The following is a 16,951-nucleotide window of genomic DNA, read 5'->3' on the forward strand; positions in this document are numbered from 1 at the left end:
GCTAGAAATAGTTTCATCACACAGATTTACTTTTTGCGTTCTTTTTGGCAAAATAATTTTTATTACTAAATTGCAAATTAAAACTTTAGCTTTTTAAAAATGGTTTTCAAAATTTGACACATTTGGGACATTTGCAGTGTTCATAAAAGGTGAATTCCATGGAAACACATTAATTTATTATAATTAGGAAAAACAAAGCAAAGTGAACCCTAAATCTTGATGGCTATATTTGGGGAGCTAAATGTTTTGTTGCTGTTTTTGTTTAATGTGTTTTAAATTGACTTTCAGAATTGAATAGTACTTATTGTTCCTTATGACATTATTTATGATAGCAAATCCTTGACAATAACTTTAATGACCAAAGTTAGGGGAATTGTTACATGTAGTAGAATCCTATGTTCTCCTGAGAGACATATTTTTAAATATTTATTCAAATGGGAAACTGTTCATGCTATAGTATCTACTGAAAAGGCATAGGAACAGGTAATTCCATTTTTGTAAGTAAAAAAGACTGAAAAGAAACATACCAAATTGTTAATAAATGGATAACTTCTTCATGATAAATTTATAGCTGAATTTGATTATTTTATTTACACTTATTAATTTTTTAATATTTTCTTGATTAAACCAACTATCTTAATAGTCAGAGGAAAAATAAAAGTATAAAAAACACTTTATTTTTTACTCTTCCTACCTTCCTGTCTTATTTTCTGTGAATAAATGCTGTAAATGCCAGATTACTTGAGTATGGTAAAAGTGAACTCCTTGTTTACTAGAGTATGTAACTTTAAAAAAAATGAATTGGTTATGTGAACTTATAAAGGTCATTTTAGGTTAACCAATGAAACTGTAAATTTAAATAACTTCTTTTTACACAATCTTGCATTAAAAATAACCACTTTCTAATAACCACCCATCATACTGGCTTAAAGAAAGTCAATCTCATTTTTAACTTTGTAGATAAAATGGTAGGAGAAAATATTTTTAAATGAAGCTCATTGCTTTTAAGTATTTTAATGATACCATCATTTGCAGTTCTGCCAAACACAAGTGAGGCACCAGTTGTACTATTATTGTTGGCACTGAATCTTGATTTTTCTGCCAAAAAGTACTAAACTATACCTTAGTGATCACAAACAAAAAGAGAACTTTAAATTAAATTTAAGAAAGCTATGGTAAAATCAATGTCTGGTAAGTTATTTGAAAACATAAATAAGATCAGTAAACTATGGTTAATTGGTATACCATTTTAAGTGCATTAATATGCAGTGGTAAGAATAGTAAAACATTTAAAATCTAAACTAGTTTACTTAACTAAATATTAATTCTGGTTACATTGTAGTTATTTATAGTAGTACCTCATCTAAATTAGAGAGTATTTTTAAGTTTTGTAATTTCCAATAAATCTAGTACTAGATAGGTAACCTTTTAGCCTTCATATAATATATATATCACATTGATTTCTTAGCTCCCTATTTCTCTGACAGGTCAGCTCATTATTTCAGCAGTATACTCTCTTCACCATGGGTCTGTTCCTAGTGTGAGACCCAATCAGTGTCACCTGGTTAGAGCCATGGTGGAATACCGCTGACAAACTCAACGTGAGAGGAGTTCTGTCTGTATAATTTGTTACATACGATCCCAAAGTCTAGTATACTGCACTCTGTACCAAACACTGGGTACACTCAACTCTTCAAAGCAGAAGTGAGTATGAAAATAGCTGAAAGGCTTTCCATCTAGGCAGTAGGAAAAAAAGTCATTGATACTATAGTTGAAGCTTGTCAATTATATAAGGCACTGGGTCTGTAGAAGTAAGCAAACAGGCATTGTTTTTGTGTACAATTAGAACTTTGATTAGTTCTTCAAAGAATAGGTATATAATACAATAAAATAGGGCTTAATAAGACGCTTGCCTATTTTTGGATTCTTGGGCAAGTTGAGGTCTGCTGGGAGTTTTTGGTTTAGTTTGAACATGTTGAATTTAAGACACCTTTCCTCAGCTAAGGAGGGATCTTAGAGATAGCTGAATTTATAGAATCCAGAGTGCTGAAGTGAGATCTGGTCATCCTAGCTATGTGGATGGATGGTATTTGAAGCCATGTGGATGAATGAGCTAACATGGGGAGACAATATGGAATGGCAAAGGAAGGAGGACTTAGAAATGAACCTTCAGCAATTCCACAGTTAAATTTCCTGTTAGAAAAGATTGAGTCTTCAAATGAAATCTGAGAAGGATTAGTTAAAGAGGTTGGAGAATACCAAGTAACTATGGTGTCAGAGAAGTGAATGGAAGAGAGTGTTTCAGGATGGAGTGAATGGTACTTGACATTGAAAGCTATTGAGATCCAACCATTGAATTAACACAGAGAGGTCTTTGGTGATTTTAAGCAGAACTGTTTTGATATAGTGATAGGAGCAGAAGTCAGAGTGGAGTAGTTTGAGGATGAGGTAAATCTACAAAAGAAAGAAGGGATAATCTATAAGATTCCAAAAAGGGAAGGAAGATTAAGATTCAAAGTACAAATGGAGGGGTTGCTTTATGTAGGAGCTTTGGGGTAGCAGGAAAAGTGTATCTGTTGAGTGTACATGATGCTGGTTGGAGGTTTAAGGCAAATGGAAGTCTAAAATGGTAGCTTCTTAGGTAGGTTGAATTGACCTACAGAACCATTTGAATTTGCTGATTATTAATGTAGAGTATCACTAGTCTACACTTTTGTTCAGCAGTGCTTATCTGCATAGGCGAAGGCATGACTAGTTACATGATTAGTTATATTTATTTGGGGTTGAGTGTTGTAATTGATCAGTTAATTAATTTGGAGAAAGAAAGGCACAAGCTCATTTTCTGGCTTCATTTGGGGTAAAAAATGGTACAGAGAAGTGAAATGAGGAAAGATAGAAGGTAGAGAAGCAGTTATGTCAGTATAGTAGCCCCTTTATCCATGGTTTCATTTTCTGTGTTTTCAGTTACCTGAGGTCAACTGTGGTCCAGAAGCAGATGATCCTCCTTTTACATATTGTCAAAAGGTCAGAGGTAGCCTAACACTATGTCACATTGCCTTTGTCATTCATCTCACTTCATTTCATGACTTAGGCATTTTATTACCTCACATCATCATAAGAATCCTTTCATGTGTCTTATCACCTAATCCATTACCCTACAGGTTATGTGTCCTTGTTCCCATTTTACAGATCAGGAAACTTAAGACCGAGAGAGTTAATGGCTTGACGAAAGCGCTGTAGATAGTATGTGGTTGTCAGAGTGGAATCTGGCCAGCCTGACTGTCCAGAGCCTGTATGTTTTTAGCCATTTCAGTATACACTTACATTATACTATACCTAGGAGTATGCATTTGGTATCGTAACATCTGTGTATATGTATTTAATAAAGCAGTTGTGGACTGTGTAGAAATAGTGATTAAAAAAGAGTCAAGGCAGCAGAAACTAAAGATGTTCATGAATGAAAAGAGAAAAAAAATCAAACTTAAGCTATCAGAAATTCCCTTTAAGAAGTGATTCTCAACTCTTCTATTTCTTTTGTTTCTCTCAACCCACCTAAATGGGATATACTTCTCTCAGAAGCAGTGGCTCACTATAGTATTTATTTTTTAAAATGCAAGAGTTCTGATGCTTACATACCAGTAGAAGTTATTTTATGTTATTACGTTGTTGTTGTTTTTCTATTTGGATAATAGGGCATTTTATTTGTGTAACAACTAATACAACATTTTTTTTTAATTAACATATAATGTATTATTAGCCCAGGGATACAGGTCTGTGAATTGTCAGGCTTACACACTTCACAGCACTCACCATAGTACATAACCTCCCCAATGTCCATAACTCAACCACCCTCTCTTTAACCCCCTGACCCCTCAGTTTGTTTTGTGAGATTAAGAATCTCTTATAGTTTGTCTCCCTCCCCATCCCATCTTGTTTCATTTTTTCCTTCCCTACCCCCCAGGCCCCCAATGTTGCTTCTCAAATTCCTCATATCAGGGAGATCATATGATAATTGTCTTTCTTTGATTGACTTACTTCCCTCAGTATAATACCCTCTAGTTCCATCCATCTAGTTCCATCCATCCTCTAGTTCCACGTCATTGCAAATTATGTTATTGTGTTTTGAAGGCAGGAGAGTATGGAATGTGTTTTAGATACTTATCTTCAGTGATTAAAGTCTGTACATATTACTTAGCTATAACCTTGTGTAGATGTGGAATTCTTAACTAATCTAGGATACAGTGGGTATGCATTTTAGAGCTTAATTATCTTTTCTTTTACCATGTTTTGAAAACTCTTGCCTAAAGGTCTCTCAGGTAAAAAGTCTAAAATTTATTTTCCATGCTTAAGAGGGTTTAGTGAAATGGACAGCTCATTTTCAGCTGTGAGAGTAAATATCACCACAACCTTTCTGGACCACTATTCATCAAAATATATTACAAACTTTAAAAATAATTTTTATCGGTTGGCTTAGTATTTTTCCTTAAGCATTAACTTTTGAGGAAATATAAATTTGGATATAAGACTATTTATCATAACATTAATTATAATTAATGAAAGGAATAAATTGAAAATATAAAAGCAGCCAGAACATCTAAAATAGTTGAAAACTTTTCAGCCCCCATAAACTATTATTTAGCCTTAAAAAATTATGTGTTCAATGACTATATAATGACCTAGGAAAATACAATAATACAAAAAAAATTTAGGTAGAAAATTTGTAACAGGATTATATAGCTTGAACATAGGCTGGTGTGGTCTCACTGTGCTTATATGTAGTTTAGAGAAGGCAAGTGTGGTGAAGATAAATGAGCCACTTCATTAGAAATAGGATTTTTTTTTTTTAAAGATTTTATTTATTTGACAGAGAGAGAGAGAGAGAGATCACAAGTAGGCAGAGAGGCAGGCAGAGAGAGAGGGGGAAGCAGGCTCCCTGCTGAGCAGAGAGCCGCATGTGAGGGGGCTCCATCCCAGGACCCTGAGATCATGACCTGAGCCGAAGGCAGAGGCTTAACCCACTGAGCCACCCAGGCACCCCTAGAAATAGGATTTTTTGATGATATAATATAGGAGCCATTTGTATACTTCAGAAGGTCTGTGAACTCTCTGAAATTGTTTGCAAAAAGCTGTATTTGCCATTTCCTTGTTGAATAAGACTAAAGATATTTTTGGTCTGCTTTTTGTTTTTGTCAGATTCTCTTTAAGAATTTCAAAACTTGCTAAAAAAACACAACACATCTCAACAACAATCCCAAAACACCCAAAAGTTATGAACCTTTGCTGTAAGCCATTGTGACATAAGCAGTATTGCACATTCATTTTTACATTTCCTATGACTGCTTTCATGATACAACAGCAGGGTTGAGTAGTTGGGATAGAGGATGTATGGTCCATAAGCTGCATTTTGGCTCTTTAAGAAAAAGTATGTCAGCCCATGTCCTAGATTCTCATTTATTCTTTGCAACAACCCTGTGAGATAGATACTATTTTTAATCTTCATTTTATGAATAGTGCAGGTGAGACTCAGAGAGATTAAGCAACTAACCCCAAGTCACACAGCTTGAAAAGGGAAATACACCATGATGTAGTGGTTATATGTGGACAGTACAATGATGGATGATTTTGTTTTCATATATAATCCAAACTCCTCTAGAGAGGAGAAAGTTGTAAAAAAGTAGGTAGAACTAAGTTAGGAGGATCTTAAAATTCATTTATCCTTTTATTATTTTGATTTCCTGTGTCATCCTGTGCTTGTATACTTAGAGTGGATATGCAATTTTTGCTTCTTAGCACTTAGCTCTAACTATGCTGCTCCTTAACTTTTCTTGATTTTTATGAAAAAAATTACTGTATTTATAGTTTCTTAATTTTCTATAATAGCGGAAGTCATTTTGTTCTTAAACTCTTGAGATTCTTTTTTTCTCTTTTATCACTCACACAAAGCCCCTATACTTTGTTTACAACTGATCTGCAGTTTCACTGTAGGTCACTGATCTGTTTTCTGTTTTTCTAAATTTGTCTTTTCTGGACATTTCATACGAATGGGATTATCAGATATGTGGTCTTTTGGTCTGTCTTCTTTGACTCAGAATTTTTTTTTTTAAGATTTATTTATTTTTATTTTTATTTATTTGACAGACAGAGATCACAAGTAGGCAGAGAGAGAGGCAGGCAGAGAGAGGGGGGAAAGCAGGCTCCCTGCTTAGCAGAGAGCCCGATGTGGGGCTTGATCCCAACACCTTGGGATCAGGATCTGAGCCAAAGGCAGAGGCTTTAATCCACTGATCCACCCAGGCACCCCATGTTCTCTCTTTTATACTTTGAATTTACCTTCAAGTATTAAATACTCATAACTTAATAGGTGCTTTTAAAATGCTGCATATGTGTCTTTCAGACAGTATGTAACTTACTTTTTCTTAATACCAGTAGAATTATCCTTAATTATTTTAGGCATAGATATAGATAAATAAAGTACCGTTGAAGTGTTATAGAAAGTATTCCTAAAGAAAAAAATTGTAAACTATGAAAAGCTTCATTTTAATGGTTATAGGGGATTTAAGAAGGAAAAAAGTCACAACCTCTGCCTTTAAGGAACTGAAACATCTGATAAGGGAGAAAAGACATATCTGGCATGCACTGTTATGACCTTGATCTAAACCACAGTTATCTTTTCTCTGGATTATTTTATCTCCTGCTTCCAGTTTTTTTGTTTATTTTCCATACAACCAAAGTGATCCCTTTAAAGATATGTGAGATCTCTTCTAAACCTTCATGCTTTTCTGTCTCAGAAAGCCAAAATTCTTATAGTGGACTATAGTGCTTCATGATCAGGCTCTTTTCTATCTCTTTGACTAGTCTCATAATACTCTTTGCCTCCACTAATAACCTACAACTGCACTAGCATTTTTGCACTTCCTTTAACTTGAATAAGTATGCCCCTGCCCTTGGCCTTCGCAATTGGCTTTTGTTTTGTCTGTCAGAAACACTTTTCGTTTGGATTTCTATATGGTTTGCTCTAGGACCCTCCTCAAATATCCTTTTATAAGAGATGGAAGCCTTCCTTGAACACCCCACATAAAGTATAAGGTAGCATCCTATCTCTAGCATTCTCTTTTCCATTTACCTAGAGTTTTGTTTTCCAGGGTACTTAACACCATCTAATGTATATATTTGTGTACCAGTTTTCCTTCTACTAAAAATGAAAGCATGAGAGTACTTGGTACACAGTAAGTACTCAATAAGTTTAGAATAAATGAATGAGTAAATATAAGTAAACCTAAAACAGCGAAATGGTGGCTAGTCCCACTAACACAGTGTATATTAAGTCCTCTCCAAGTTCAGCTGGAGAGACTATTTCTAATAGTCGTAGTTTGGGAAAGTTTTAGTGGATGAGATAACATTTGAATTGAGTCTTAAAAAATTGTCAGTATTAAAATGTAGACATGAAAAAGGAAGTGGTATGAGTAGGAGGAAAGTATAAGTAGAGGAGATAATTTGTTAAAAAGTAGATGATATTGATGTATTTATGAATGGGGGTAGTTAATTGTGTAGGGCTGTGGTTCTTGAAAGTGTGATTCCCTAGACCTGCAATAGAGTGTGAAGAGTATTAGCAATGCAAATTCTTGGCCTCACCCCAGACCTGCGGAATCTTGAAACTTGGGCTGGGACCCAGCAGTCTGTTTTTTTCACGAGCCTCCCCATGATTCTGATGCATACTAAAGTTTGAGAACCACTGGACTAAAACAAATATTCAGAAAAGTATTGGTCCATATTAAGATTAAAGAAAAATGGGTTGGTCTAGATCTTGGCTTAGGAATTTGAATTTTAGGTTTAAGGGCACAATGGTACCATTATTACTCATAAAATATTGTTTTAAAATAAACTTGATGAAGTAATGAATGAAAGCCTAGACAAAAGGAAGCTTTTGGAGTATTTTAGAAAAGGAGTGATTAAGGGCCTGACGAGGCAGTGAAAATGGAGAGACAAGAACAATTTCAGGAAATACGGAAATAAAGTATTTAGCATCTGGTTAAATGTGGAGACAGGAACAAAGAATTTTATGAACTTGCATTGGGTTTCTAGTTTGAAGTGTCTAGGAATATGGTGGTAATATTAATAGTAAATGGTAGAAGGACCAATTAAGGGATCTAAATGATCAGTACAGTTTGACTACTGGGTCGGAAGAGTTAGTGCATTCTTAAAAGAAAAAAAAAAGGAACAGAATTTTTAGTCACTAGCCAAAACAGACATTTTTTTTAATGTCGAGGATATGCATTCCCATTTAAGAACAAGGCATTTTCAGGTAACTGATGATAAAGTTTATTGAAATACAGAACTCATAATTTCTTTTCTCTTTTTAGTAATACTGAGTAAAGGGTTTTTAATAGAGGAGCCTTCTGTGTTTGAGAGTTAACTTACTTGTAGTCATTTTTAAGTTTAAAATTTCTTTCCAGGTTTTAATTTGGGGACAGGGGCCAAATGTCAACTAATAATATATCAAATTTGATCAAATGAATTGTCTCCCATTATCCGGTTTACAAAGAATCCAAAGAGGGTAAGATCCCAAATTTGTTCCTTTCAGAATATTGCTTAATCAGAGCCAGTGGTTTTTCATGTGCCCCTACAGTTAGAGGTGGGGATTTTTCAAGAGCTGTAGCTTGGGTGGTTTTTCTCTGATTGGGAGTAGCTTTTTTCAATTCTCTAAAAGAGGATTATTTAACTCCCGGTTTCTTTTGTGTCTTAATTTTTTAAAGAATCCAGAAGGTCAGTAGGGGAAAATGTATTACTCTACTCAGTCCAATACCCATTAAATTTAAAACAGTAATTCCTTCAACTTAGTACATAGTCCAGTTGACATGCATTACTTTTTTTTTTTTTTTAAGATTTTATTTTTTTATTTGACAGATCACAAGTAGGCAGAGAGGCAGGTGTGGGGGGTGGTGGGGAGCAGGCTCCCTGCTGAGCGGAGAGCCCATGTGGGGCTGGATCCCAGGACTCAGATCATGACCTGAGCCAAAGGCAGAGGGTTAACCCACTGAGCCACCCAGGGGCCCTGACATGCATTACTTTTGCCAGTAGACTTCAGTGATATCACAGGAACGATGGGTGCACAGAAAACAGGATATCAAATCAATTTTGGTTTTAACCTTACTAGGGTGCCAGTGATTTATGCCAACTGCCGGGGCCTAGAACTTACACCTAAGTTTTACTGGGAAAATTCATCAAGTGTTTGAATGTGCCATTTTATGTTTATCATATTTTTGGGGGGGGGGGTGCAGTGGGAACACTTAATCTGAACATTTCTACTTCCTTGAAAGTGTATTTGAATTTCTGCCTTGCAAAGTTTGCAAGTTTCTGTGGAAGGCACCCAGGGCACTAGAGTATGTTTGATGTTTCTTCCTTTAAATTTTTTTCATGTATTAAAAGCTTTTAATTTCCATTTCTTTTGTGTAGTCCTGGTATTCCTGTGCTGTAATAAGTGTGCATTCTGTTTAGCGGCACAGCTTCTATACTATCTTTTGTAAATAGTATATCACTTGTAGTGTGTAAAGTTCAAGGCACAATCTCCACAGGACTCCAGCCCTACAATTTCCAAAGCCCAAGTGTTCTGTCCTTATCTCTGGATTTCTTTGTTCCCAGGCTTGTGCCAAGACATTTTTAGTCCTGGGCTACCTTGGCTGTTGCCATCTTCCCTGAAATTCTCAGACCTATTGAGCTAGAACCTTTATAAAAGCACTCCTGATGTGCCCCACATTTTTATTAATTGGGTAATAACCATAAACAGGTACCAGAAATGAAGCTGCTTTTGATGTTTCTGATGTGTGTGCTTGAAAGAGCTAGGTGAAAACAATCTCTTTTGCCATTTGCTCCTCTAGACCTTTTCTTTACCCTGCTTTTAACTGTTCTGGGCCTTGCATCATTTGTTCTGTCTCATTGACAGTATAAACATTCCTTTTTGTCACATTTCCTTTCAGCAATAGTAAGTTACACTCTTTCAGATAAACATACCTGGTTTTTGTTTTTGTTTACATTTTAGCCTTTAGTTGGCTTGTCTTGTCTACCTTTTCCTTTCTCTGTGCATTTGGGCTCAGGTTTGAATGTTCTACAGTTACCTCTTTTAAGATCTCCCATGACATCATAGACGAAAGTCAAGGAATTCTCAGTTCATTAAAAAACATTCATTATCGGACAAATTTTGCCCACTCTTCATCTCCCTCACTTAAAGAAAATTTTATCAGCGCAACCTCAGACCTAGGACTGACTTCCTGTTTTTTCTTCAGTGTTGCTTTTCCTTATTCACTCTCTGATGCCTAACTTTGAGTTCCTTGGGTCGTTTCCATTGTGGCACCATGCCATACCATATATTACCCTCCATAATAACTAGTAATTTGAAATGTCCATGAAATGCTTCTGGTATTTTAAGGTAATTTTCCAGGTTTTTTTGTTTGTTTTGTTTTGTTTTGTTTTACCTTTAGATCTGTCCAGATTTTATGTTACCTTATATAATGGCCTTCAAGGTGTGGTTTTTCACTTGATTTTATGGACTTTCTATTTCTTTAAAAGAACATCTTGCCATAGTTGAATTTCTAGTCTGGTTCACTTAGATTTCTATCCAAAGTTACTTTCCATTCTTCTGTTACGTACCTTTGGAACTAGTCACCCTTCCTCTCTAATGAGGAACAACTAAAATATCCTTTTCCGTTTAATTCCTCTTTTAAGAGCACATAGTTCTGGTATATATGTATTTCCTTTCCTTTTTTCCTGTCTATCTAGTTGTCTTTTTTTTTTTTTTTAAAGATTTATTTATTTGAGAAAGAGAGAGAGGGAGCAAGGGAAGGAGCAGAGGGACAAGGGGAGGGAGAGAATTTTAAGCAGACTCTTCGCTGAGCACGGAGCCTGATGTAGGGCTCCATCTCATGACTTTGAGATCATGACCTGAGCAGAAATCAAGAGTCAGACTGCTTAACTGACTGAACCATGCAGGTTCCCCTATCTAGCCTTAATTCTAAGTGTGAACTTATTCTTAAGGTAGTACCTCTCTTTCATCTTTATCAACATAACCTACCTCCTTTTATTTTTTTTAACTCTACCACTGTTGTTTTAACTGTATTATTTTTAAGCATATTTAGTTCTTGAGAGTAAGCAAACCTGGTACCTAAATTTAGTACTTGATGTATGGACCTTTTAAGTTTCTCTTTTGGCCTTTGAATTTATAATATCCATTGAATTTTTCTTCTGTCCCAGTCAAAGAAAATGATTTATGCACTATATAATAAGGAATCTGACTCTTCTTCATCTGTTCACTTGATAAAATCTACTGGCCGTCTTTGTTGAACTCAGATAAAATCTTCATATCTGCATCCTTAATTAGATTTATGTACTTAACAATTCCAGAAGCTACTTGAGACCATATTGTGACACTGAGTTTAGAAGCCTTTGGACAGGTTACATGAATCTAAGAGCTGCTCTTTGAGAACAAAATTAAGAAGGAGAGGGACAGAGTTAGTTCAGCTGATCTAGGACTATTTATTTTTCAGTTTTTATCAAATTAAGAAATTTCATTTTTTTTTAATATAACGTGTTATATTAGTTCTGGATGTACAGTATATGTGATTTGACAGTTCTGTAACTTACCTGGTGCTCATCACAGCAAGGGCATGCTTTAATCTCCATTACCTATTTACCCCATCCTTCCAACCCTCTCCTGTTTGGTAACCATCATTTTGCTCTTTATAATTAAGAGTCTCTTTCTTGATTTTTTTTTTTCTCCTTTCTCTTTTTCCCCTTTGTGCATCTTTTTTGTTTCTTAATTCCACATACGAGTGAAATTACACAGTTTTTGTCTTTCTCTGACTGACTTATTTTGTTTGGTTTATTACTCTAGCTCCATCCACCTCATTGCAGATAGCAAGATTGCATTCTTTTTTATGGCTCAGCAATATTCCACAGGACTAACAATTTAAAGGCTAGACATTTACATACTAGTGTTGTAAGGTGCGTATGGAATTTAACCAGCTTCTCAATTTAATCCTCTGGCTTGTAGTTGTTTGAGAAACCAGACAGAAAGAACAAAAAATTTTCCACCTATTAATGTCTAAAACCCCTGTATAACTAAAGGGCATTTTTAAAAAAATGCAATAATAAAATCACTGCCTCAGCCATACCTGCTAGGCCATGCTGAATTGAAGTCAGATGCAGAGCTCTGCTTAGCCCAAGACAGTTAAGTCATTATTATGTGCAAACATAATCTGTGTATACCACTGGCATCCTACATTCTGATTTGATGTTCATATGCATTTGCTTGTGCATATATTTTGGGGTTCGCTTGTTTATTTGCCAGTTTTAATGTTTATGAGGGAAGCATTTAATATATTATTCTTCCTAGTGAGTTTGGAATCAAGTGAAAAATTGACAGGGATCAAAGTTTGTCTAAAATATTTAAAATGAGGGACACCGGAGTGGTTCATTCAGTTAAGTGTCTGTCTGCCTTCAGCTTGGGTCATGCATGATCCCAGGGTCCTGGGACTAAGTTCCACATCAAGATTCCTTGCTCAGCAAGGAGCCTGCTTCTCCCTCTGCCTGCCATTCGTTCTCCCTGCTTGCTTGCTTTCTCTGACAAATAAAATCTTAAAAAAAAAAAAAAAGTGGTGTAATAATCACTAAATTATAGAACTTATTAGAAATTTAACAGTTTTTCCACTGATGATTTTTCTGTTCCAGGATGTTATTTCTGGATCTCATATTGTATTTAGTTGTTACTTACCCTTAGTCTCTTCCAGTGTGTAACAGTTCTTCAGTTTTTTATCTTTCGTGACCTTGACACATTTGAAGAATACTGATTAGTTTTTTTGTAAAACATCCCTCAGTTTGGGTTTGTCATGATTGGGATGAGGTTAGGCATTTTTGGCAAAAGTACCACAAAAATGCCACTGTTTCTTTCTTGGTATGCCATCTGAAGAGATTGATTATAATGATATGTTATATTACTTACTGGTGATATTTATTTTGATGATTTGGTTAAGTTTGTGTCTGGGGGGTTTCTGCACTCTCTTAAGTTAGTGTCTTTTTATTTTTAGTTGATAAATGTCTTGGGGGAGATAACTTGAGACTGCAAATCCTGCATTGCCTCAAACCTTTTTTCCCCATAAGATTTTATTTATTTATTTGAGAGAGAGAGAGTGAGCAAGAATGAGAGAGAACACATGAGCTTGAGGGAGGGAGGAGCAGAGGGAGAGAAAGCCGACTCCCTGCTGAGCAGGAAGCCCAACCTGGGGCTCCATCCCAGGACTCTGGGATCATAAGCTGAGCCAAAGGCAGCTGCTTAACCAACTGAGCCACCCAGGTGGCCTTGCCTGAAACTTTACCCACAAATACTAGCATTGCTCTGTGGCTCTTGTCTGCAGCATTCATTACTGTGTATTTGCCTAATGCTGATTCTCTATATCTCTTTTCTTCTCTGTTTATTAATTGGGACTTTTCTGTGAGGAAGTGCTGTCTCATCTCTAACATTTACTTAACTGATTATTTGTATCACTGTGGACTCCTCGATATTTATCTTGTTCTATGGATTTAAGTCCAATACTATCTTTTATTTTGTTGCTTAAATTGTTCCAGCTATAGCACTTAGGAGCTCCTTCAGGTTGGCTCCTGTGTTTTTATACCCCATCATTTTTCAGAATTTCATTACTTCGGCACCACAAAATGTTCTAGTCTTATCTTGTGTTTTCCCTGCTTCAGGCCTGCTGGTGGAGACCTTGAGGAGTCCAAGTTTCTTTTATGGAGAATAGCATTTAGAAACCAAGATTTGGTCCCTAAGTGTATATTGCTACTGGGATGTTACTGCTCTTATTGCCCCCTCAGTAGACAGAGTTAGGGGATTACATATATAGTAGCTATATTACAAATGAATAACATAATCATACTGAACGGATGGGGAAAAGACAATGTCTATTACAATGTTTATGTCAGGTATTTTGAAAGTTAGCAAATTCATTCAATGCATAGATTGCATATGAATTTAAGGGGGATACTTTTCAGTCCATGGTGATTTGGATGGTGTATTATAATGTTCTTAAATAATGAATGTAATTTTAATTGGATGGGTTTACACTAAGTCTGTCTTTTGGCAATTTTGCCAAAGAATGAATCTGCTCATTCGCACAATAATTTGCCTTTGTAAATTAAGATATGGCAGTGTATAGTATATACTGTATCCCTCTTAGGTAAGGATATATGCTCCTGTAAATGAGAGTGCTGAGAAAATGCTGTAGGATCATTGCACTATTCCGGCAGTAACTGTGCCCTTTTCTTCAACTCCCCTTGTATCACGGCATGCTTTTGGCCTTAGCTGTAACTTCTTTCAGCAGTATTTATATAGTTTCTATAAATTATAGTAAATTGCATTGCAGTATGTTTGTTATGTCCTTCAAAATAAAAAAAAAAAAAAAGGAGTGGGTTAAGCCTCTGCCTTCAGTTCAGGTCATGATCTCAGGGTCCTGGGGTCCAGCCCCGAGTTGGGCTCTCTGCTTAGCAGGGAGCCTGCTTCTTCCCTCTCTCTCTCTGCCTGCCTCTCTGCCTACTCACGATCTCTCTGTCAAATAAATAAATACAATCTTTAAAAAAAATAATAAAAAAAGTTTTTACAAATCTCTAATGGATGGTTGATCTTGATCCTGTTTCTTAGACCATTTTCTTGAAGAATTTAGAACTATTGCAATGGTTGATTTTAAAGATCCAGGTAAATACTTTCCCATTGTTTGCAGCAACTTGAACATTATTTTGGTCATTATGCTAAGACTGTTACTTACTAGAATGCAAAAGAAAAAGGAAAATGGAAGATGTGGTGTTTGGTGTACTTTGGCCTGGTACAGCACATTCAGATTATGATATCATGGTATGCACTCTCATTAGCTGGTGCTTATGATAGCACAGGAAAAAAAACTTCAAATTAAAGGGCAATGTAATTTGCAGTGCCACATGTTTTAAGGAAAATATTTAAAAGAGAAATAGTGTTATAGTGAGTCTTAAAGTGTTAGGTTAATGTTACAGTGTATTAGCAGTGTCTGGTATGATGTTGAATAGTATAAGAAGATATGTAAGTTTCAGTAATTTTGTTTCTATCCCATCATAGGTATTCTAACAAACTTACTGGAAATGTCCCCCACAAGGACTTTTATTGTGTTAGGTTTGGGCTCACCTAGATCTGGCAGAATATTAGTAGCAGAATCTTGTTGAATGAGGGAGGCTATAAGAAGAACAGAAGCTGAGAAAATAGAAAGTTTCCCTTCTAAGGAGATAAACTCATCCATAAATAGGAAGTGAATAAGGTTATAAGTAGATATGGATTAGGGCAGACTGTTTGGGATGGAGGACAGGAAAATAGGAGACTGTCAGGTACCTATATTTTAGGTGTCATCAGAATGGTGTTATGGTGTCCAAAAAGAGATTAGTAAAGCTGATCAAACACTAGTGAAGAGAAAATTTAAAGGCAGGTAACCACAATTTATCCAACTTTTTTTTTTTTTTTTCCTTTTCTTTTTGCCTTTGGTAGTTTTCTTAGAAAAGTGTGTCCTATTTGGGGTCATCATAGCAGTAATTTTTACTTCCCAGTTAACTTTCTGGTAATGCAATTTAGAATTGTAAGAGACCCGTTTAAGGTGTAAGATTTTTATCTAAGTTAGCCTGCCACAGGTTCATGGATACTGGCAGAAAACATGAAACTCCTGGGTCAGAAATAATGACCTTTATTACTCATGGCACAACAAGCATCATGACCTTCATGCTCATGGTGGATCCCTTTGCCCCTCAACTCTCATAAAGGTGACGTAAGTGGCATAGGTAGATCCTGCACTCACAGTGAGTTTTCATCATAGCCGAGGAACCCCAAGCTTAGGGAACCCTAATCTTTTATAATGGTCTACAAGTGCAGACGTCTGCCTGTCGTTTCTTCCAGAGGGAGATGACATTGTGATTATGCTAAATAGTAAACAGGCTCACTGCTGTAGAGGGAGACATCACCTCTATTTTTCAAGGCTTTTGCCTATGAATATCTTTGAAAAGATGAAGGTAGTCGGCCTTTTTTTTTTTTTTTTTAAAAACTGTAGAAGTATAAGAGACCCATGCAAAATTTGTCTCCTAAGAGGAAGTGATGAGCATGAAAAGTCCTTGAGCTCTGAGTGTTCTTGGCTTTTGTACTCTATTCTATTTTTTTCCAGCTTTTAAAGCAGAGTTGGCAAACCTTCTCTGTAGTGGGGCCGATATTAAATATTTTAGGCTTTGTGAGCCATATGATTTCTGTCATAACTATGTAACTGGTTGTTATAGCAGGAAAGCAGCCATAGATAGTAAGTAAATGGATGAATCTGGTTATGTTCCAGTAAAGCTCTATGGACACTGAAATTTGAATTTCATATGATTTTTAGGCATCATAAAATACTTTTTTTCAACCATTTAAAAATGTAACATACATTCTTAGCTTGTGGGCTATACAGAAACAGGTGGCAGGCCAGATTTGGCCTGCAGGCCATAGTTTGGCAACCTCTATAATATGAGGTATTTTAAAAATATAATACATTGTTTTATTATTGCAGTTTTGTATATGAGAAATCATAAGTAACATTTTATAGCAATTGATGGTTCTAAAATGCTTACTCCTAAATTATTCTAATTTAGCTTAACAGTAAACCTGTAAGATAAGCATTATTATCTCTATTTATAGTGAGGAAACTAATGCGTAGAGAAGGAAGATGACCTGTCCAAATTCATAACGCTAGTGAAGTGTCAGAGCCAAGATGAATTATATTCTGGACTCTACTCCATCATATTGTGCAGTTTAAACTTTTATAATCGGAGCATCATGCCACTATATCTTTTTAATACCCATTGGTGCCAGAATGCTTAGAATTTAGTCTATAATAAATAGTAGTGCTAATAATCATGTTCATTTCTAATT

At 35.6% G+C, this 16,951-nt stretch overlaps 1 protein-coding gene across 2 annotated transcripts in view; it reads left to right on the plus strand.

Annotated features, from left to right (window-relative positions):
• Positions 1-16,951, plus strand: part of ZNF654 (zinc finger protein 654) — an 80,974-nt gene that overhangs the window by 6,245 nt on the left and 57,778 nt on the right. The gene's annotated exons all lie outside the window — the stretch shown is intronic.

Source organism: Lontra canadensis, unplaced genomic scaffold (genome assembly GCF_010015895.1).
Source record: "Lontra canadensis isolate GAN:19392208 unplaced genomic scaffold, GSC_riverotter_1.0 scaffold80, whole genome shotgun sequence".
Lineage (NCBI taxonomy): Eukaryota > Metazoa > Chordata > Mammalia > Carnivora > Mustelidae > Lontra > Lontra canadensis.